The following is a 24,623-nucleotide window of genomic DNA, read 5'->3' on the forward strand; positions in this document are numbered from 1 at the left end:
AAGTAAATAAAAAGGGCTTTGAACTAAGTACTAAAAACAGCTTAAAATATCAAAATATCTCAAATGTAACAGTACCGAGAAGAATAATTATAACTTAAATTATTAGTATCACAAAGAAGCTAGAATAACAAATTATTTTTTAAATATGTAGTAGGAGAAAAAAAATAAGAGTAGGTGCCAAAATATATAAAATTAAGAAAAAGAATACAGCTAAAATTGGACTAAAATAAACAAGTCTAATCAGGAAGAAAGAACAGAAAAACATAACTTTACAGATGCCAAAAATATGTTACAGTAATATTACAATTGTATGCCAACATATGTGAAAGCTTACATAACGACTCTATATTAGAAGGATTCATGTGCTGCTAAGAAAGTATATTCAGTCACTGATGGATGAAATATTATATGTATACATACATATATGTCTTAAGTCTAAATTATCAATTGTATGTTTTACTTCTATAACTTTTTTATTTAGTTATTGTTTGAAGATCTATCCAGTGGTGACATAGGCATATTAAAAGTGCCAAGTATTATTGAATTGTGGTTTATTTCTTCTTCTTTAAGTTAGCATAAACTTATTTTATTTTTTAATTTGTTGTAATTAGTTATACATGATAGTAGAATGAATTTATACACTTTGATATATCTTACACAGATGGAATATAATTTCTCATTTTTCTGAGTGTACATGTTGAAGAATCCTATTGATCATGTAGTCACATATATACATGTAGTAATAATGTCTGTTTTATCCTACTATCTTTCCTATCCCCACATCCCCTCCCCTCTTTCCCCATCACTTCCTCTACCTAATCTAAGGTAACACTATTCTGCCCTAGTGCCCCCCCACACACACTCACACACCTTATTGTGAATTATCATCCACATATTAGAGAAAACATTTGGTGTTTGGTTTTGTGGGATTGGCTTATTTCACTTAGCATGACATTCTCCAACTCTCATCATTTACTGGCAAATGCCATAACTTCTCTCTTCTTTAAAGCTGAGTAATATTCCATTGAGTATCTATTTAATATTTTCTTTATCCATTCATCTATTGAGGGACACCTAGGTTGGTTCCATTGAGAAGGATTTGTTGGATGTACATAGATGCTCCATTGTTTGGGTATAAATATTTGATTGTTTTGTTGATGTTTGATCCCCTTAATACATATGAAATGGCTTTCCTTGTCCCTTCTCATTAATTTTGCACCTTCTCATATCCGATAAAGTTCATTTTATCTGATGAGGATAGAGACTTTTGTCCCTTCTCATTAATTTTGTCCCTTCTCAGATAAAGTGGACTTTATCTGATATGAGGATAAAGTGGACTTTATCTGATATGAGGATAGAAACCCCAGCTTATTTACATGATCCATGTGAATGAAATGATTTTTTCCATTTTTTTCACCGTCAGTCTTCAGATGTCATTGCCTATGAGTTCAGTCTCTTGGAGATAGCACATTGTTCAGTTTTCTATTTTAGTTCAATCATCCAGTCTATGTCTTTCGATTGATGACTTTAGTCCACTTACATTCAAGGTTATTACTGAGATGTGCTTTGTATTCCCAGACATTTGGGTTTATTTCTAGTTTTTAAATTGAATTAGTTTCTCTTTTTTTCTAATTTATTTTATATGACAGCAGAATTCATTACAAATTATATTACATATATAAAGCACATTTTTTCCTATCTCTGGTTGTACAAAAAGTAGAGTCGCACAATTCGTGTCTTCCTACATGTACTTAGGATAATAATGTCCATCTCATTCCACTGTCTTTCTTACCCCCATGCCCCTCCCTTTCTCTCCCTCCCCTTTGCCCTATCTAGAGTTCATCTATTCCTCCCATGATCCCTTAGTTTCTCCTTTGATTTCCTATATTCTTTTTTGTAGTTCCTACCTTTGTTGGATTTGATTTTTTTTTTCATTTCATCTTCATAGAATATTTTGTTGGCAATGTTCTGTAGTGCAGGCTTTCTAGTTGCAAATTTTTTAACTTTTGTTTATAATAGAAGGTTTTTATTTTATCTTCAAATCTGAAGCTTAAATTTACTGGGTATAGGATTCTTGGTTGACACCCACTTTCTTTCAGAGCATGATGCATGTTATTCCAGGATCTCCTAGCTTTGAGGGGCTGGGTTGAGAAATCAGCGGAGATTGGAATTTTTATCCCCCTATATGTAATCTGATATTTTTTTCTCTCACAGCATTTAAAATTCTGTCCTTATTCTGTATGTTAGGAATTTTCATTATAATATGCCTTGGGTCTGTTGTGATTTTGTATATTTGGGGTCCTGTGAGCCTCTTGTATTTGATTTTCCATTTTATTCATTCGGTCTGAAAATTTTCTGATATTATTTTATAGAAAAGAATGTGCACTTTATTGGTTTGTATCTCTGCACCTTCATCTATCCTGATGAATCATAAATTTGTTTTTTATGTTATCCCATAGTTCTTGGAAGGTCTGTTCATGATTTCTGAAAATCCTCTCCATGGTCAAATCTATTTTCAACATTATATATTTTGTCTTCATTGCTTGATGTTCTGTCTTCTAAGCAGTCTGGTCTGTTGGTAATACATTCTATTGAATTTTTAACTCCATTTATTATTTCCTTTATTTTGAGGATTTATGCTTGTTTTGTTGTTGTTGTTGTTGTTGTTTTAGAATCTTTGCCTCTTTATTGAAATGATCTTTAACTTCATGTATTTTCTCTTGAATTTCATTTCTTATACCATCATTTACTTTACAGATAAAATTTAACTATATACATTCTAAACTCTTTACTTAACATTTCTTCCACTGTGGTATTGATGAATTCTGTTATTGAAGTATCTTGGTTTGTTTGGGGCAATTTTTTCCCTTGATTTTTCATGTCTGTTTGTCTACCCATCTAATAGTATGGATCTCAGGTAGGAGAGTTTCAACCTTGTGGACTTTATTGTTCTAGAAGGTTTCCATCATATCACTGTTTAGGGGAATACAAATAATAAGAACAACAATATGCAGCATTATACCAAATAGTTCCCACTATGATGTCAAAAAAGTTAATTATCACAGTAAAGAGAAATGATATGATCAGTTATTGCCTACTATAAAAATAGAAAGTTTCCAAATGTTTTATAATTTCAAATTGTGGACAGGGAAAGGAGAGAAGTCATATACAATGTAATGATTATAAGGGAGGAGGAGAGAAGAATAAATAAACTTTTAAAAACAGTAAAATAGAAAAAAATAGATTTGCAGTTTGCAGAAGAAAAGAGAGTATCAGAAGAAACAGGTAGGAGAAGAGAATATATGTGTATATAAATTAAAAAAATTAAGAATTAAAAACAAAATCAAAATATACTAATCAAAACATCCTAGTTTACAAAAAACTAACCCATGAAAAATAGCTGCCTTCAAAAATGGTAGAAAATAAAATATGAATTGTATAAATGTTCATGTACCATTAAGGTCACAATTAAACAAAGAAAAAGAATTGTAGAAAATCTTGATGAAATGTTAAAGGATTCTTTCCTTTGGAGTTCAAAAAGTTCTCAGCATTTCAGGAGTTTTAGGTGGAGTCATTTGAAGAGTGCTCACACTGAGTGTTGTTATTGAAAGACGCTTTTTATTTCCTGTCATTTTAAGTTATTTCTAGCTTTTAAGTTGAATTAGATTCTCCTTTGATTGAATATTCTTCTATTGTTGTTTTTCCCTTTGCTGGCTTTGGTTTTTATTCTCTGTGCATTCTTGAAATATTTTATTAAGTTTTATAGAGCCAGATTTACAGGTGTAAATTGTTTTAACTTCTGTTTACCTTGAAAGGTTTTTATTTCATCTTCAAATGTAAACCTTGATTTTGTTGGATACAGTATTCTAGGTCCACACCCATTTTCCTTTAGAGCTTGGTATATATTATTCTAAGACCTCCTAACTTTTAGAGTGTGGGTTAAAAAAATCAGCTGAGATTTGGATAGGCTTGCCTCTAAATGTGACTAGTGTTTTTCTCTTGCTGCTTTTAAAATTTTATAATTTTTCTGTATACAAAGCATTTTCAAAATGATGTCTTAAAGTAGGTGTGTTTTAATTTTTTTTTAAATATCTGGAGTCCTGTATGCTTTCTGTATTTAATTTTCCATGTTCTTTTTAAGATATGGGAAATGTTCTGATATTGTTTGACTGAAAATATTGTGCATTACATTAGTCTGTATTTCAAAGCCTTCATCTCTCCCGAAGAATCTTAAGCTTAGCTTTTTAATGAAATCCCATATTTTTAAAAAGTTTTCTGCATGGTCCTTTAACATCTTTTTTTCCATAGTCATCTTTTTTTCCCCCATTCAAGATTATATATTTTGTCTTCAGGGCCTGCAAATGTATGTATCTTTCCCATGGTTTAGTCTGTTTGTGATGCTTTCCATCAAATTTTTAATTTGATGCCTTCATTTTAAGGATTTACAACTGATTCTTCTTCATGATCTCCATCTCATTATTGAGGTAATATTTTATTTGCTGTATTAGCTTTCTGATGTTGTTTTTTATGTGCTCTCTTAACTCATAGATAAGCTTTACCAAGAACTTTCTGAATTCCATCTCTGACATTTCCTCCACTGTGGTGTCCATAGGGTCTGTTGTTGAGGTATTCTCTATTGTTGGGGATTTTTTTCCCCCTTGATTTTTTTTAATATACTTGTGTGTCTATCCATCTATCTGGATAGATCTGAAGCTGTAGTTTCTATCTTATAAGTTTATTGTGCCTCTGTATTACTAGTACATCACAAATTAGGGGAGAGGCCAATGATGATAACAATCTTTGCAAACAGTACATAACAGCAGACAGGTACTTGGTTTCTATTTTGATATCTATAGCATCAATTGATACAATAGGCAGAAAGAGAAGGATCAACAATTTCCATCACTGAACAATAAATAATCATAAGTTATGTCTGACATAATATTAAAAAATAGGTGTTGTCTATTACTTCTTCCTTGTTAATTATTGCTCTGGCATTAGTGGTAGGGGCAGACATCATATACATCAAATAGTATTGAGGTGTTAAAGATAGAATTCAGTATGAGGAAAGAAAAAAGGTAGGAGGATAGAAAACATTTTCAGTTTCAAAGGATAAATATGGCAGACGCAGTGGAAATATAGGTTATGTTGTTAGTGAGGAAGGGGAGAGGAAAAACAATTATGAATATAAAGAAAAAGAGAGAAAATAGAATTGGACTGCGAAAGAAAAATAAAGTAGTACAAAAGGCCATACCAAAAAAAAAAAAAAATCAAAATATGCTAATCAAAATCCCTAACCCTCACGGGCTGGGATCAAAGCACAATGGTAGATTGCTTGCTTTGCACATATGAAACACTAGGTTTGATTCTTAGCACCACATAAAAATAAATAAAAATAAAAATTCATTGACACATAAACAAAATTAAAGGGGGGGGGGGGACCTAACCCTCCAAAAACAGAATGAGAAAAAAAAAAAAAAAAGCTTCAACAAAATGACTAAAAATGAGGAGAAGAAAACAAATATATATATTCCCCTCCTCACCCCTGTCCCAGGGACACACACACACAAAAAAAAAAAAAAAAAAATTATATATAAGTATATATTTGTGGGAACAATAATCCCAGGGAAAAAAGGAGAACAATGGTTTCCAGGAAGAGAAGGAAAACAATAGGGTCTGGACTTTCACAAATTCCCATCCTACAATTGTTTTCCCTGACTACCCAACCAATACATTCTACTATGATTAATTCTAACTAAACCCTATAAAACTCAGACCCATACTGTATGTAACCTGATGCCATTTTCTTTCTTGAAACTGTGCCCCTCTGCTTTTTAATAAAGCATCACTGATCCATCAAGGTCTGTCACCATTTTACTTACTTTTGCTTTCAGTAATAGTATTCACAATTTAGGACATTTTATGAAGCATCCAGGAAATGGTAGAGCTCAAGTTTTACATGAGTTTATTTGAGCTGTAATTCAGAATAAAAGATACACTTAAAGTTAAAAGGAATTGTGAATGTTAAAACAATTAGTGAGAAGAGTAAGGGAAACATTTTTAAAAACAAAACAATATCAAATGGATCAAATGCATTACAACAAAATGTCAATTTTTTTTAAACTCATAAATCAATTTGGGTCAGATGTTTTTCAAAAAAAGACACCAGTGAGCCAGGCACAGTGGCACATTCCTATAATCCCATCAGCTTGAAAGCCTTAGGCAGGAAGACTGCACAGTCAATGCCAACCTCAGCTATGTAATGAGGTCCTGTGCAACATAGTGAGACCCTGTTTCAAAATGAAAAACAGAAAGTACTTGGGATGTGAATTAGTGCTAAGACCCACCTGGGTACAATCCCTGAGGATGAACAGTGCATCTTTCTTTTATATTACTTTGATACTGAAAAGGAGATGTCTTTTGCATCTTTTCGGGTGCTATGCACAAACCCACTGCAGACAGTGAATTTTCTAATGAGCAAAAATTTTTTAAAGTACATGTGGACTATCATGAGCTAAAAGTATGTCATCCATAAGGTGAATAATATATGCATCAGGGAATTTTTCTCTTACAGGTATGACAGCTTGTGCCAAAAATTTTAACAAAGACTATTACACATAACACCTTCCAGTAATATCTCTTAAAATGTATTGCTGAAACACTAAGAGCAATTTTTGTTGTTTTTTCTTTGTTTGTTTACAATCATCTGGATGAAAGGGTATAGTGAAAAAGTAATCTTTTAGATCTATCATCATTAGATGATAATCAAAAGGAATGGCTGTAAGAGAAAGAAGTTCTGTTTGCTGTTAGAGTCTGTAAACAAGTCAGGATGGCGCCTGGCATTTTGCCAGAGAAATGTTAGAGTCTGTAAACAAGTCTGGATGGCGCCTGGCAAAATGCCAGAGGGAGTGGTTTGTGAAATAACACCAGTGAGCCATTAAGTGTGGAGATTTCTTATTGGTTGACTGATGTATCTAGTTTATGCTAATTAAGATAAGCTGTGTGGAATGTATAAATACCTCTGTTGTCCTACAATAAACGGCACGGCTCCTACTCCTGCTGTATCAAGGAACACAAGTTGTTTGTAATCCCCCCCCCCCCCAGTTATTTTGCTGCAGCCGGACTGCGGCAGTTTGCAAGGCACCCATGGGGCTGATAATGTGATTGACTGTCCTAAGATCTTAAAACAATCTCCACTTACTGGATTTCTTCTTAATCACAGAAGTTGGTGCATTCCAGAGACTAAAGGTTTGGTCTATATCACTAGCCTGAAGTTGTTCCTGGACCAAAATATTGGCTATTTTTAGTTTCTCCACTGTTAAGGGCCACTGACAAACCCAAATTGGCTCTTCTATAAGCCAGTTAATATTTTCTGCTATGATTTGGGACAGGAAAGGAAGTCAGTGCCCCTGCCAAAATTTTGACTGGGTGAATTAACTTGTCTTTCCTGAAAAGATTGGGCTATAGGTAAATATCCTTCTTCTTGATTCCTTTCAAATTCTCTAGGAGAAATAAATTTTTGGTTAACTTCCTGATGTGACACAATAGAGTTTGGAGTTATTAATAACAACACAGGATGCTTAGAATACTTTAAGCCCATGAATTTACTGTCAAAGTGTCTAAGATATATGGTTTAAAAATTCCAGAATTAATCTTTTTAATCCTCCCATTGAATGTATTGAGCTATCTGGGCAGGTTGTACAATTTGATCAATCCCTTCTAAGCTAGCAGGTGCAATGTGTAAAGGCCACTTCTTGTTCATTACCTTCTAGAAGTAACTAATTTGTCTGCTCCCGTATCAAGCACAGTTCTGAAATTTTTAAGGTTGATTTTAAGATCTAATAGAGTGTGCTCCTGTCTAACCAAAAGAGCCCAATACACCCCAGTATGGGGACCCAGAAGTCTGGATTTCACCCAGACCATTCACAGAGTAACAAGGCGAGAATATTACTTGTGCTATCCTATCCCATGGAGAAAGCTGAATAACACATTTTGTTTGAACTGTAATCATAATCTTTCCTTCAAAACTGGCATCAATAACATCTGGCAATGTGGGGACAGGTTCATAGAGTACTACATACATGGTGTATGTTAAAGGCATCTCAGTGGCAGGCCACTAACCTCATGCTAGGTGCGTGAGCAGCAGAAAATTTACCCTATAGGCACAGTCGTGGGCATAAGGCCATGTGTTACAGTCCCTGCGCTTGTTCCACGCCCCACTCCCCAACTGGTTGCTGCAAGGACAGTTAGCATTGGTGGCTGCCTGTAATCTGCTTACCTACTGCCTGAATATATATACATGGTAACTGTGTGAAAACAATTAGACCTGCTTCCTGCTTGGTCTCTGGAAGTCTTGATTTGAGACTCAGCTGCCACACTCTCCTCTACTCGGCTCTGTGGATCTCCTCGCTGGATGAGAGAGAGCCCATGCACGTGATGCCCAAGCAGGGACCTGACGTAAGCCTATAAGACAGGGTGTGGCCCTTCACAGAGGGGTGAGGAATGAGAAATGGGGAACCTACAGAGTTCCACCAAAGACTCTCAGCTGCAAGTGCTGCACATTCTCTTAGATACTAGAGGTTTAACCCTGAATAAGAGAGAAGCGCAGAAGTTCTGGGATATAAAAACCAACCCGTGGATCAATGTTGCTGGTGATTTTGATCCTACAATATGGGACAAGATAATGGCAAATGTATGGCAAGCTGAAGTGAGACAGGGGTATACTTTACCACTATTTTTTTTCCTATTATTACAGTCATTCAGCAAGGTTTAGGGGGCCCTGCAATAGACCCTTGTCATGTAATGATGGCCATGAGAGGAGATGAGGCTATGAAAAAAAGACAAGGGGGAAAAAGTGGGGGTGACAGTCTACCTCAAAGCAAGTGGTTACAGCAGGTGCAGGAGGGAAAGAGGCAGTGATACCTCTAGCCTTCATGGTGCAGGAAGAGGTGACCACAAATGGTGCAAGTGCGCCTTTTACTGACAGGCAAAGAATACATCCTTCCCTGAGTCAAGGGCAACTGCCTCCTTATAAGGCAAGGCCAAAGCCAGCAATGGACTATGACAGTTTAGAAATGACCAGGCCACCAGACAGACTCAAGCCATGGTCTCCCAGAAACCCTTTCCAGGAGGCCAGAGATCCTACTGAAGATATATGTAAGATAAAACAAGAAAAGTGGGGTAAGGGAACACAAGCCTTCCCAGTCAACACGGCCCCCACACTACAGCATGCTGCCACTTAGTATCCACACACATTGGGTTCTCTGAAAAAGTTAAAGAAGACAGTGAAAGAGGACGAGCTCTGGGGGCCGTTTGCAAAGCAGATGCTCAAATCACTCAATCTTGAACTTAATTGTCCTCAAGACTGGAAAGACCCACACGGAACCTCTCTTGAGCCCACAACATTTTGGAAGTGGAAGACATTTTTTTTCCTATGATTAATGTGAACAGGCCTACCAAATTATTTCAATCAGGTCCAACTCTGTGCTTTAAGGACCTGGAGGAAGTTACCAGCTGGGGGAGGTACAGTTTCTATACAGGGCTTAAGGCAGAAAGCCACTGAGGACTTGCCATAGTTTATTGACAGAGTAAAGAAGGTGGTAGAAGGAAAGGTGTCTCATGAAGGACCCAGGGAGGCCTTAGCCAAGGAACTGATCTAAGATTAAATAAGGAACATAGAGCAGCAGTGGTGCCAGTACAAAACTGCACACTAGATGACTGGACTTTGGCCACCCAGGATACAGGGACACAAGAAGCTCAAGCCTCTCTGCTTGCCTCAGCCACGGCAGTTGCATAAAGGCAGGACTAAAGAGGCTTGCAGACAGCTAGTCAGAGACTTCAAAAAGTGTGCACCCTTTTTCTCCCATTGGCCCTTTACACCCTGCTGGAGTTAATCCCTAAGAGTTAAAATCTAATGCTTTATGGCAAATGGATGTCACTCATTATGGTCCTTTTGGAAATTTCAAATATATTCATGTGGGGCTAGAGTTGTGGCTCAGTGGTAGAGCACTTGCCTAGCATGTGTGAGGTGCCGGGTTTGTTTCTCAGCACCATGTACAAATACATGAATAAAAGAGAAGTCCATCAATGTCTAAAAAATTATATATTCATGTAATCATCAATACCTATTTAGGCTATGTAATGGCCACAGCCTCCACAGGAGAAACCACAAAAAGGTCATCTCTCATCTACTTAAATGTTTTGGAATTATGGATGTTCCCATGTCTATTAAAACTGACAATGGGCCAGCCTATACTAGCAAGACATTCCAAGGGGTTTGCAATCATTGGCATTTACAGCACTTAATTGGGATCCCCATAACCCTCAGGCTCAAGGCATACTACAAAAAGCACCTAAGGAATTAAAGACTATGCTACAAAACAGAGGGGCGAAACTATACCAAGACCCCACTCAATGCCTTAAACAAAAACTTATTTGCTTTAATTTTTCTTTCAATGTCACAATCTTCTATAGAAACAACAGCCCATAAATATCAGAGCCCCCTCTCAGGGCCCTCCCATCTACCTTTGGTCTCATGAAAGGATCCCAGAAAAAATGCATGGGATGCTCTGGGGCCCCTTCTAACCATGGGTTGAGGGTTTGCATATATTAAGAGGAGCCTCACAACACCTGGGTGCCTGCCAGAAAGTCAAGCCCTGGACCTGAAGAACCACCACCCAAAAAGATCAAGGACCTAACTCTGGAGAAGAAAACCCACACACAAGGGACTCAACAATGCAAACGGACCTCACATAACCTGGGGTGATATTAAAGGTCTTGTTGAACAAGCCACCAGATTGGCCCCTTTGATGGATGGCAATACCACCCCTGGGAATGTGGTGATTGTCCTATTGTGTTCAACACTCACTGCTCACAGTGAAATCTCCCATCAGTTCGGTCATTAGGCCACCACTTTAGCAGTTGCTAATTGGGAAAGGACAATTCCCAAGCTCTTCTCAAATAATTCCAAACTTATTGATCTTGGGTTATCTATGCAGGAGGTAATCATACCCTGGAATACCATCATTTCCATACCAACTCTGCCTATTTGTTTCTACTTAGTGGATAAGGATACCTATAATATAGACAGTCCCCTCTGTTTTGCTCTTGCCAATGAAACTATAGTAGATAACTATAATAAGCCATACACTGGGCTGTCTCACACTGACCTTAGAGTTATACTTAATGCTACCTATAACCATACACTCCCCCATGGCAAATGCAAGAAACCCTTGCTGCCACCAGGCCCACAAACACTTGTTGGAAAGCCCCCCTCAGATTATGAGAGCATCCAATGGAATCAATGTGACCCTACCATACCTTATCTCCTTGATAAGCAGAATTTCTTTGGGAAAAAACAATATCTATGGTCCTGGGTGCACACAGCACCCTGGAACATAACTGATGTGCCCAATGACCATGGATTTGGCTTTGTGACAAATTATACCCATAACTACCATACACACGTTTGTGTTATGCTACCCTTTGCCATGCTAATAATCAATGATACTTATGGCATAAATATCACTCCTACAGAGGTCCCTTGTGCAGTCAATACATCCTGCTGGCTCACAAATTGCCTAACCCCTGCTATGAAAGCTAAATGTATATTTATCCTCAGAGTGCCCCCAGCAATCTGGTTTCCAGTGAACCTGTCCAGAGAGTGGAGGAGTCCACGGGATACGAAGATGAAGAATGAATGAGATCCTATGACAGACAAGGTATGCAATTGGCCTGATCATTGCTGGAATTATTGCCCTGATAGCCACCATTGCCACCACAGCCACTGTGACTGCTTTGCTCATTCAGAGTATCCAGATGGTTCAGACTGTAAACAATTTGTCTACTGCCATGGCAGAAACCTTTGCTGTTCCAAATGACACCACTATTTTAGTCATCCAGAAAGAATAGACCTCCACCAGGAGTAACTAGATTTTCTGTTTATGTTGCAAAGGCTCACTTGTGACCCTATGTTGCAACTTGTGGATTTCATAGTATTTTTGTCACCCAATTTGCTGTACCTGAAAATATAATCTTTCACTTCTCCAATTTTTGTCAATATATTAAGGGTGCTTGGGATGCTAACTATGTTATAACTACACATAACCTTACTAAGGCAATTGTCAAAATCAATGAGACTAAGGTATCAATCTTGACAACCTCTTTCTTCTTCCAGGGATTGACTGAACATTGGAAAAACCTGATATCCAAGTTAACTAATCCTTATACTGCTACTATTCTGGCCCTACTATTTAAAATAGTGATAATTTTTTTTCTTCTATTGTGAGACACTTATGTAACCATGTAAACTCCACCGAACAAAAAACAGCGATGCTGGCTGAAGTCCTTGCAGCACAGAGGAGAGAGATGTGGGGACAAGTGCATGGAGTACTGCATACATGGCATGGGTTAAGGGCATCTGAGTGGCAAACTACTCCCCTCGTGCTAGGCGCATGACTGGCAGGCCACTTAACCCATAGGCACAGCCCTGGGCATGAGGCCATGTGTTTCAGCCCCTGCGCTTGCTCCATGGCCCACTCCTTGACTGGTTGCTGCAAGGACATTAGCAGAAATTGCATTGGTGGCTGCCTGTAACCCGCTTAGCTATTGCCTGAGTATATATACATGGTAACTGCGCAATAAAATCAGACCTGCTTCCTGCTTGGCCTCTGGAGGTCTTGATTAGTGACTCCACAGCCACACTCTCCTCTACCCTGTTCCATGGGCCTCCGCACTGTATGAGAGAGAGCCCACACATGGCAAGACTTGAATTCTTCTCTAAGTAAATTCGCTTCATCCCAATACTAATTCTATGTTATCTGGTGGCAGTGGCCCATGAACCCCTATAGGGAAAAGCGGTGGGCCCATCTCAGGAGTTAAAATTAGTCCCATGGCTGGTCAGAGTCCTAAGTTTTCAGCCCCTGGGTGGAAACATCCTGAAAGAATAGTAGTGATGGACCAGCTGGGCTAAGCTTGATGATGTCTGTCGGTGAGCCCTTGGCTCCTCTTCCTGTATAAACTGTAACGCCCCTACTGTTTGGCAAGGCTAGGCAAGCCCCGCCCCCAGTTTCATGGAGGCAGTGAAGACATATGTGGAGTGGCAAATTGTTGTTAGTTATTTCCACCATGCCTGCTGGGGCCTCCGTGAACCAGGTGTTCACCTCTCCAATGGCGTAGGTGCAAACCAGATGGATCTCCCCAGCTTCATGGCAATCCATAGTCCCTAGCCATGTGCCCAGTCTTACCACAGTTAAAACATTGGCTCTGAGAATAGCATCTCCTAGACTGAGGCTTTGTTTTAAAGCTGCAGCCATGGTCAAACCTTAAATGCATCAAACCCACAGCAAAAAAAAAAAAAAAAAGGTGAATAAATTCAAAACAGTTTCTTTTTACTGATGTGGTCAGATAATTTCTTGATAGACTTTATTGGCATTTTCAAAGGTTAACTGTTTGACCAGAACCTCAAAAGTATTTGAATCACCAATCATCCTATTTGCTGCCTGATAAAGGCATGTTACAAATTCAAATTCCGAGAATTTTTCCTCTGGTTCCTACCGGATCTGACTGAAATCTACATTATTTTTCACCTTTGGTAATTCTCTCCAGCCTCTTCTGGCATATGTACTTATTTGATCATAAACTGGTAAATCATAATTTAACTGTTGCTCTAAATCAGCAAATGGCCCTATTATGCCTAACATCTCTACTGGAACATCAATGCCATGCATGCAATTTCTTTCAGGTTGTTCAGTACAAAAACCCATCAAATTTCATCACCACAATACAAAAAAATAAATCCTCTCCAGACAGACACACTTTCGCTAGTGTGACCCTGTCATGGGTAGTAATGCCTCGCTACAAATTGGTTCAATTAGGCTCTGAACAGAAGGTGAATTTGAGACATGCCTGAAGTAAAAATATTTAAGCTCTATCTTAGTTTTAAAAGGAACCACAGCATGAACTCAAACACATTTGTTTTGTTTGTCTATCATCTCAAAAATTGGAAAAAGCTGGAAACCTGTAATGTCTTTTCCTTCCCCCAATGCAATCCTAAGACCATGTTGAAGTGAGGAGAGTATGGCTACAGCCATGTCGAGAAAGCTAAACCTCCTTCTCCTGGAGGGAAGCGACCATATCCGAATGGCAGAAGCAGGACAACCCCATGGCAGATTACAAAACCCATTTCCAGCTCACATTCTCCACTGGACTGGGAACATTCTGAAACCCATAGCACAGCCTCTCTAGAATTCTCCCATGTGGCTCCTTCCCTTCCATCTGGATTTCACTTCCTGAATCTCCACTTGGGTTACCATCCTTTCTAGCACACACTCCATCAATGAGTTTCCCTAATGCACTTGTGGCTCATTCTCTGACCTTATCTGCTGTAATTGGAATAGCTTTAGGTCTTGCCCTGAGGCTCTCTGTCTGACATTTATCATCTATAGACCTGGTATGACTTGACTCCACCCTTAGTCCAGCCACACACAGAGAATTTCTCCTTGGAGCAGAGCAAGGCTGCTTGTCATGCTCAAGGCTCCTAATTGCATTCTGCAGCCCTTCCGGTAAGTCCACAGATGACCAATGGTCATCCTTTCAGTCTGAGGAAGAACACATTTCTAAAGCAGACCAAACTTTCTGAATATTATCTATTGTATTCTAGGTAATTTAGCTGAAAGGCAACCTCTCCCAAGTTTGCAAATTAAGTGATTCTTCCTCACCAAAGCATGGACAGACATCACTGACTATTTTTAGAAATTCTGTGAGCTGGGTTCTTTTGATCTGTTTTCCCCTATGACGGATTAATGAAGATTAATCCGTCATAGGGGAAAATTATTAACAAGATCATGAAATAATCTGTCTCTCTGAAGACAATGAATTCCCCATGTTACTAATTAGTATCCCTTACTCTTCATTTACAATCTGTTCTCTTTTACAAACCAATTTATGTTAATCTGAATTTCTAAGTGTGCTTAACCAAGGCCAAACCCACCAAATTCACAATGAGTATCCCATGTTGGGCTCCAATCTCTAGCCCCCATCCACTGCAGGCTACTAAACCAAGGTCACTCGGGTGAGTTTTGGGTGACAAAAAAAGACGACACAGACACAGAATACCTTTCTCTGGACTTCAGGAAGGCTTCCCCAGCTCCCAGCCTCAAGCTCCCACAAAGAGTGTGGGTGGGGGGGAGAAATAAATAAGAGGCTGACAAGGTGTGGGGCATGTTCAGAGGCTTGGCTTTCATTTCTGGGAGAGCTATTCCATGAAACACTCTACCCAAAAAAAGGCAAAGGGTAGGGTTAAAACAGAGGTAGGTGTGACCTAACCACACTGGGTAACACATACTTCTGGAGCTACACCTTGATTATCCAAAGTGAGGTAAAGCCCAAATGTATTTCAGGATGCAATAGCTGTTCAGTACACCTTTACTCAGGATTAAAGGTGTGCACATAGCTTCTGTGCAGAGTGGCTCCCCCACCAAAAAAGGTATCCACGGAACAAGGATTAAATTGAGCCCACAAAGAAATAGTGAATCAGAGGCATTCCTTGTGCCATGGAGGGAGAGAGGAAAATATGGCATTAAAATAATTTTTTAAAAAAAATCCCAGGTAAAAACAATAAAAACAAAAACCAGTCAAACATTAACTACTGTACAACAGTCTGCTTCTTCCAGGTCACCAACAAGGCTGGAATTGTCTCTCCATCCCTTCTAGTAAAAATCCAAGAGGAAAATAAATAAATAGATAGAGACATAGATAAAAATTCAACAGGTAAAACCCTTCCATTCTAAAAAACACCAAGTTTAAGTACAAATCAGCTTAGAAATGTAATCACTGATTTTTCCACAAAAATTGACAGTGGGGAAAATGGAACAGGGGCCCTTCATGTTTTGAACATAACTCTTGCTGCTCTGTCACCGTGATTTATTTTTAAAATGACTTGGTTTTGTTCTGTCTTTTCTCCCACTCCCCTTTTATAACTATGGGAAGATTAACCTTCTTCTTCCCTTGCCTAATTATATCTCCCCTTCAGCCCATGCACCATGGCAATAAAAAAATCAAGACTTCAGGACTGGAGAGAACGGAGGGGGAATAGGGAAAGGAAATGAATCCAAAACAATTTTTACTATGTACTTATATGAATATACCATTGTGAATCCCACCATCATGTACACCCATAAGAATGGGTTCCTACAAGAATAAGATATATTTCATGCTTGTACAATTATATCAAAATAAATTCCACCATCATTTATAACTGAAATGAAACAATTAAAATAATAACTTCAGGGCTGGTACCAGAAGATCTATGAAATGTCTGCCTCTCTATGCTACAAGTAAACAAAAACTCCTGAAAGGGCACAGCTAGAGCATAGTCTTAGAATTACTTCATTAAAGGCACATTATTCCCCAGAGCAGTTAGAAATCACAGACTCTGGGAGAGGAGACCCCTTTGTTTTTTCCTTGCTAGTAAAGAAGTAAAACTTTCTCCATTTTCTCAAAACCTTCTCTTCATATTTAGATTAGCATTGGGAACAAGGGCAGAAAGAAAGTCCTTCTCTGCTTAACCTTGGATGTGTACACTTTCCCAAGATTTCAATCCATCTTTGAAGATATTTGTAACCCAAATCTGAATTTCTCACATGACATAGAAATGGCCACACAATACTAAGAATTTATACCCTCAGAAAAGTCATCAAACTCCTCATTTCATCAATATTAAAACACTAATTTTGGATCCTTTGGATCCCAAATTTTCCAGTGCTCAATATCTTCTCTCTCTCCCTCCATACACACACACACACACACACACACACACACACACACACACGTATTGGCCTTAGTTTATGACTTTTTTGGGTAAAATCCACCTGTATCTTGCCACTTAGGAAACACTTTTATATCTTTCAAATACTGCTGATACAATATATTTCATGAAAAATTGAAGCTGAAATTAGTGAACATCTGCTGTTTAAGTTGAAAAGCCCAGAGAGGGACACCACTGATTGCAACAAAAATATATCTAACTCAGGTTATTCTATCAAAAGGGAAATTCTCTCAAAACATTTGGCTCATTTAAGGACTGGATGACCTTCTCCACCAAGAATCACTGTGTTGTGCCCTTGTATCTGCATGAAGTGAGTTTTGCCTTGGAATACCTGTAAGAATTAACTGAGATAATCTTTCTAGTTCTTTGGAATAGTTTCATCTTCTTTCACAACTCTGAACACCCAGGTTACAAGGATGATCTTTTCTTTTCCTTCAATACTAGAATCAAAGTGACTGACCAACAATGGGTCTGCAAGGAATAGAAAAAAAAGTTGTGAGAAGATAATTTTAATGTCTAATCTAGGATCAACTTAGATGAAACCTATAACAGGACATTCCTGTGTTACTCAGGGTAACCAGTGCTAGCACAAGAGGCTCCATTCCCCAACCTCAAGATGCTCTGCAGGAGGAGATGGCTACACAGGGGCTGATATCCTCTAAGAACTCTAAGAAACATGGCAACTGTGGGTACCATGCAGGTCTTAAAGGCAGGACCAGGTAAAAATATGGCACTGAGGACATATCACCCTATCATGTTTTCAAAAGGAAAACTCAACAAAAAGACATTGTGATATGATATCTGTGCCTTAGGAGGATAAATGAAGAGGTTCAAAGGTGTTTTACATTAAGTGTTCAATAACTATTCTCTGCTTTTCTGATATGTGAATGATCATAAACAGCAACAAAAGATCTTTTTCAAAATGCCATGAATAACCAAGTGAAAAATGAATTAAAATATTCTGTTAGTTGAAATGTAGCATGGGTAAGCATTAATAACATAGTGAAATAGATGCAGGAAGAAAGCATTTAGAAAGACTACATTTTCCATAAATACGGCAAACACAGTACAAAACAGGTAGGTGATCTCTAGGTAGGAAAGAGTGACAAGCCATGATACAAACCACAGCTACTCCAAATATGAATCCCTTACATAAATCAGGATTCTCCTGTAATGACCCTCCCTGTTTTCATGACCCGTTCTGAGTCAGTGTAAGGTACAGACAATGGACTACACAAAGAGGACTGCAAATCACACAATCATAGCCAATCAAGCACAGCACAATACAAGCAGGGCCCTAGTTGCTAGTCCACTCTTACCATGTGGGCCAGAAAAGACAAAATATTGAGCTATATCTGTGTTGAAATGAAATTCAGTTGAGTACCTGACCTTAGAAAAGCCCAGGTCCCCACAGCTTGTCTAGCTGTTTCCAAACAACCCTTGTCCCTTGTTGCAGAATACCTAAGCCCACAGACTTACCATTTTCTGGCTTCTGCAACCTCTCTACAAATCTGCCATCACATGAACAGCAGATTGACAGAGACTATGACAAAACCACCCAGATATCAAGGAACCTGAAGATGATTTCAGAACTTTGTTTAAGCCATAGACAAAAATATTTTAAGATCATGAAGTCTACCCTCTATTATCTATCTGTGCCTCTCATTGGAAAGTTATCATCCTATAAAACTGGAGTGGAAAGGCTCCAGGCTCAGATTCCTCTAGTCCTGAGTGGCAAGACAAGAAATTCAAAGTCTGGTTGCAGAGCAAAAGATTGAAAGGTTCTTAGCTACAACTCTTCACAAAGAGTGTTCCACCTTGAATAGCTGACTTTGTAAAGGATGTATTTGAATTTTACCTCGAATGTAAATTTATATCAATTTACCAATAATAATATCAATAATGCATATTTACAAATAGTGAGAATTACTTTAAAATATAATAAATAATAATAGTGAGTTTTACTTTAAATTTTCAGGTTTTATAACTTTCATGTTCTGGTTGTATATGTGTGTGTGTGTGAGAGAGAGAGAGACAGAGAGAGACTGATTATAGGCATGAACAACAACAACACACACACACACACACACAGAGAGAGAGAGAGAGAGAGAGAGAGAGAGAGAGAGAGAGAGATTAATTGATTGATTGATTATAGGCATGAACAACCACACCCAGATCATCCTCTTATAATTTGAAGAGGCAGCTTGATCTTTCCAAAGGAGAAAGGTCACTACAACATCACTCCATGAAAACCAAATATGAGCTATTTATGCAACTTTGAAATTTTAGTGGTCACATAGTCCCTGAAAAATCTTGTAATAATTTATTTAACCCAACAAATCTGAAACATTTTCATTTTAATACATGACCAATTTAAAATTATTAATTAATTGTACATATTTTCAGCAAAAGCCCTTCACAACTCCCTCTGTGTGTTAAATTTCAACAACATTTCAAAACTGGCCAGCCACATTCAGGTGTGCCACACCTTCAGTGGCAAGATTCTGCCACATTGCAAATGCAGATCTGAGGTCTCTCATGCCCCTGAGTCCAGAATAGTGAATAACCTGATTTTTTTTTTCTTTTGATCAGAGGTGAGGAAACATGACTTTCCTCCCAAGATCTCTTTTGGCCCAAGTGGGGAAGAGATGGTGCCCTGAAAAAAGTAAGTCCCCAAAGGTAGAATGCTGTTTCCCAACTGCTGTTCATCAGTGGCACCTCCCCTTGCAGACATCAGACAGTGAATAATGGGTGATATGGTCTAAGAAGGAATGAATCCCATGTGGACTTCAGATCTGTCCTCACCTTAGACACCATTTTTTTTTTTTTATGAAGGGAATAGACTAAAGACAAACTTCTTACTTTGCATTTTACCCTTAACCCTAATCTTAGGCTTTGGTTGTTTCATCCTTTGGTGTGGAGTCCTATGAGAGTTTAAGCACTGTTAACATGTTTTCATGTCTCTATGCATTTTTATGTACTCAAATAATCTAACAAGAGAGTAAATATTAAATCAGAAGAACAGGAACATGGTACCTATTACATGTCTGCTGCTTGTCGGTTAATTTGAAATCAGCATGCCATTATTACTGGCATCCTGGTTGCAATGTGTGTTTCTTGCACAGCTACTAAGCATAACAAGCCACCACCAAGTTTTTAGACTATAATTAAGACAATTTAGGCTCAGTTTACCTAGGCTATTCCTCTACTGTCTGCCGGGCTCCATCAGGAATATATTCTATTGCTTGATTTGTATTTTTGGGAGAGAGTTGGCGTCCCCTGGAGTACTATTTTACTCCACCCAATGGGATCTTATTGTTCATGGAGTTGTTGGAAGTTTGAAAGGAAAAACCAGAAGCTTTCAAAACATTTAAGACCTAAACAGAGAACTGGTACACAGTTCCCACTGGTAGATTACCACAGGAGGTCAAGTCCTGGTGGCCCAGATCCAACCACACTAGCTTGTGTGGGACTCAGGCTCACAGTACACCCGAGTCCACCCCTCCACCCAAAGGGCGGACAACCATAGGAGCCAGCCTCTGGCACAGGAACACCTCTTCTGACCATCAGACAACCGTGGGAGCCCAGGTACAGCCCAGATCTGTCCACACCAACTTGCGAAGGACCCGGGTCCACAGTAAGTCTGAGTCTGCCTGCCCTCTACCTGATAGCCTAAGCCTAACCCACTTCCATCTTGGGACACTGCAGTCATCGCCATAGCCTTCACACCCAGTAGTCCCTAACTTTCTGATGGCAGACAGGGCCTAGAATCTAATGCATCTCAGAGCAGGCATCCCAAAGGGAGTGTGAGGCCACTCTTTCAGCCCCATCTCTGAAAGACACTGCTTCCATCTTGCGGCACCATAACTATTATCTCGAGTCACCTCAGCTATTGCAGCCACCACCTTTAGATGCAGTAGCATACATTGAGGGACACCAGCAGGGTCTGGGAGCCCAACATCATGGTGAGGTACAGACAATCTGCATGGGTACTACAAGAATATAGGGAAGAAACTGAAATATCTCAGATCCACAATGAAAGAAAGGAAGACACATAGAAACCATGAAAAAACAAGAGAGGAAAGTGCCCCAAACAAACCAGGACTCTATTTTAACAGAACCCATGGACAGTGAAGTTGATGAAATATCAGAGAAGGAGTTCAGAAGGTTCATAATTAAAATGATCAGTGAATTAAAGAATGACCTAAATGAGCAAATACAGGCAAAAATTGATCACTCCAACAAGGAGATAAGAGAGCAAAAGATTACTTCAAGAGAGAGATAGAGACTCTGGGGGAAAAAAACACTACTCAGAAATCCCTGAAATGAAGGATACAATAAATCCAATAAAAAAACTCAAAAGAAAACATAACCAATAGACTAGATCACTTGGAAGAAAGAATGTCAGATAATGAAGAAAAGTATACAATCTGGAAAATAAAGTTGACCACACAGTGAATATGGTAGGAAACAATGAACAGAACATCCAAGAATTATGGGACAGCATCAAAAGAACAAATCTTAGAGTTATTGGGATAGAGGAAGGCACAGTTTCAAACCAAAGGAATGCACAATCTCTTCAATGAGATAATATCAGAAAATTTCCCAAGAATGAAGAATGAATTGGAAAACCAAATACAAGAGGGTTACAGGACACCAAATGTACAAAATTACAACAGACCGAGGCACATGATAATGAAAATGCCTAGCATACAGAATAAGGATAGAATCTTAAAAGCCGGAAAAGACAGGAATCAGATCACATAGAGGGGGAGATCAATTTGTATCTCAGCAGACCCTCCAAGCCAAGAGATTGTGGAATAACATATAAAAAGCTCTGAAAGAAAATGGATGCCAACCAAGAATCTAATCCAGCAAAACTAAGCTTTAGATTTGATGATGAAATAAAAACCTTCCATGATAAACAAAAGTTAAAAGAATCTACAACTAGAAAGCCTGCACTACAGAACATCCTCAACAAAATATTCCAAGAAGAGGAAATGAAAAAAACAACAAAGAAAATCAGCAAAGGGAGGTATTACAGTAAAGGAAAATGTAATCAGAGGAGAAACAAAGTGAAGTTAAATGCCAAAAATGTCTGGGAATACAAATCACGTCTCAATAATAATAAATAATAAATCAAAGGCACTTCTGTATATCGGTGACCCTCAGAAAGGAAAATAAGAAAAACTACCCCATTCTCAATAGCCTCAAAAAATAAATAGATAGATAGATAGATAAAATACTTGGGAATCAATTTAATGAAAGAGGTTAAAGATCTATATAATGTAACTTACAGAGACCTAAAGAAAGAAGTCAAAAAAGACCTTTGAAGATGGAAAGATCTAACTTGCTCTTGGACAGGCAGAATTAATATTATCAAAATGACCATACTGCCAAAAGCACTATACAGATTTAATGCAATTCCGATCAAAATCCCAATGACATTCCTCATAGAAACAAACAAAAAAAAAGCAGTCATGAAATTCATCTGGAAAAAATAAGAGACCCACAATAGCTAAAGCAATCCTTAGAATGAAGAGTGAAGCAGATGGCATCACTATACCAGACCTTAAACTATACTACAGAGCAACAGTAACATGGTATTGGTACCAAAACAGACGGGCAGACCAATGGTACAGAATAGAGGAGACAGAGTCAAACCCACAAAATTACAATGATCTTATCTTAGACAAAGGTGCCAAAAACATGCATTTGTTGAAGATAGCCTCTCAACAAATGGTGCTGGGGAAACTGGAAATCTATATGCAACAAAATAAAATTAAATCCCTATCTCCCACCATGTACAAAAACTCAACTCAAAATGGATCAGGGACCTAGGAATAAAACCAGAGACTCTGTGTCTAATAGAGGAAAAAGTAGGCCCAATCTCCACCATGTGCCCCAACTTCCTTCATAAGACTCCTTTGGCACAAGAATTAAAATCAAGAATAAATAAATGGGATGGAAAAAACAAACAAAAAATAAAAGTTTCTTTGCAGCAAAAGAAACAATCTGTGAGGTGAATAGAGAGCCTACATCTTGGGAGCAAATCTTTACCCCTCACACATCTGACAGAGAGCCTACATCTTGGGAGCAAATCTTTACCCCTCACACATCTGACAGAGCTCTAATCTCCAGGGTATATAAAGAGCTCAAAAAGCTACATATCAAAAAATAAAATAACCCAATCAATAAATGGACCAAGGACTTGAACAGACGCATATCAGAAGATGATATACAATCAGTCAACAAATATATGAAAAAATGTTCATCATCATTAGCAATTAGAGAAATGCAAATCAGCACTACTCTAAGATTTCATCTCACTCATAGGAATGAGAGACAGAATGGCAGCTATTAGGAAGATGAACAACAGTAAGTGTTGGTGAGGATGTGGGGAAAAGGGTACACTCATACATTGCTGGTGGGACTGCAAGTTGGTGCAGCCAATATAGAAAGCAGTATGGAGATTTCTTGGAAAATTGGGAATGGAACCACCATTTGACTTGGCTATCCCTCCCCACAGTCTATGCCCAAAGGACTTAAAAATGCATACTACAGGGACACAGCCACATCGATGTTTATAGCAGCACAATTCACAATAGATAAACTGTGGAACCAACCTAGAAGCCCTTCAATAGATGAATGGATTAAAAAAGGGGCATATATACACAATAGAATATTACTCAGCAATAAAAGAAAATAAAATCATGGAATTTGCAGGTAAATGGATGGAGCTAGAGAAGATAATGCTAAGTGAAGTTAGCCAATCCAAAAAAAAAAAAAAAAAAAAAACCCAAATGCCGAATGTTTTCTCTGATATATAGAGGCCGATTCATAGAGGGGTAGGGAGAGGGAGCACGGGAGGAATAGACAAACTCTAGATAGGGCAGAAGGATGAAAAAGGAAGGGAGGGGGTATGGGGTTAGAAATGATGGTGGAATGTGATGGACATTATTATCCAAAGTACATGTATGAAGACACAAATTGGTCAACATACTTTATATACAAACAGAGATATGAAAAATTGTGATCTATATGTGTAATGAGAATTGTAATGCATTCTGCTGTCACTTACAAATAAAATAATAATAATAACAAAACATAATAATAATAATAATAAAATAATACCCCAAAAACATAATAATAATAAATAAATAATAATAAATCCGAGGGAGGAAAAAACTGGTACACTACCATGCTCACTGCATTCTATTGGCAAAGTATATAGACCATCTTACATCCAATGCTTGGCAAGAACATTCTGTGTGCAAATGGAACTGAAAAAACAAACAAATAAACAAAAAACACAGTGCCAAGGGCTGGGGAGAATGAAGAACTCGGGCTGTTTTTGCAGTCTTTTATTCTGCTTCCCCCCAACCCCAACACAGATAAATTTTTGTGACTTTTCAAATTAGGAAAATTTTTCCAAACACTGTATCTACTAAAAGTCTAGTCTGGGATGAAACTTATACTCACTACTGCCAGACTCTAAAACTCAAAGTGTTCTATACCAAACTAATCCTGCAGATGCTCTAGAACAAGGAAATGAAGCAAAATGTCTGCAATAAAGGCAGGATTCCTTTTAGAATTATATATCCTGTGTACTTATTTTTAGAATGTTCACAAGAGAACACATTACCTGTTTTGGAAACCCTGGAATAATGTGAATAAATAGCTAAAGAAATAAAATTTAAACATTTTATAAAAATTTCTTATCATGGGTTAAACTGGAAAGTGTTTACTGCACTTCATATATATGCAACGTTTTAATTCCTTTTTGGTAATTGTAAGC

At 38.1% G+C, this 24,623-nt stretch overlaps 2 long non-coding RNA genes across 2 annotated transcripts in view; one reads left to right on the forward strand and one right to left on the reverse strand.

Annotated features, from left to right (window-relative positions):
* Positions 1–24,623, forward strand: part of LOC139707664 (uncharacterized) — a 102,913-nt gene that overhangs the window by 76,706 nt on the left and 1,584 nt on the right. Inside the window, exon 2 of the long non-coding RNA XR_011709137.1 lies at positions 11,621–11,720. This is a non-coding gene — a long non-coding RNA (uncharacterized lncRNA). The remainder of the gene's footprint in view (positions 1–11,620; positions 11,721–24,623) is intronic.
* The window catches only part of LOC139707663 (uncharacterized), a 108,582-nt gene that overhangs the window by 31,166 nt on the left and 52,793 nt on the right, over positions 1–24,623 (reverse strand). The window lies entirely within an intron of this gene.

Source organism: Marmota flaviventris, chromosome 1 (genome assembly GCF_047511675.1).
Source record: "Marmota flaviventris isolate mMarFla1 chromosome 1, mMarFla1.hap1, whole genome shotgun sequence".
Classification (NCBI taxonomy): domain Eukaryota; kingdom Metazoa; phylum Chordata; class Mammalia; order Rodentia; family Sciuridae; genus Marmota; species Marmota flaviventris.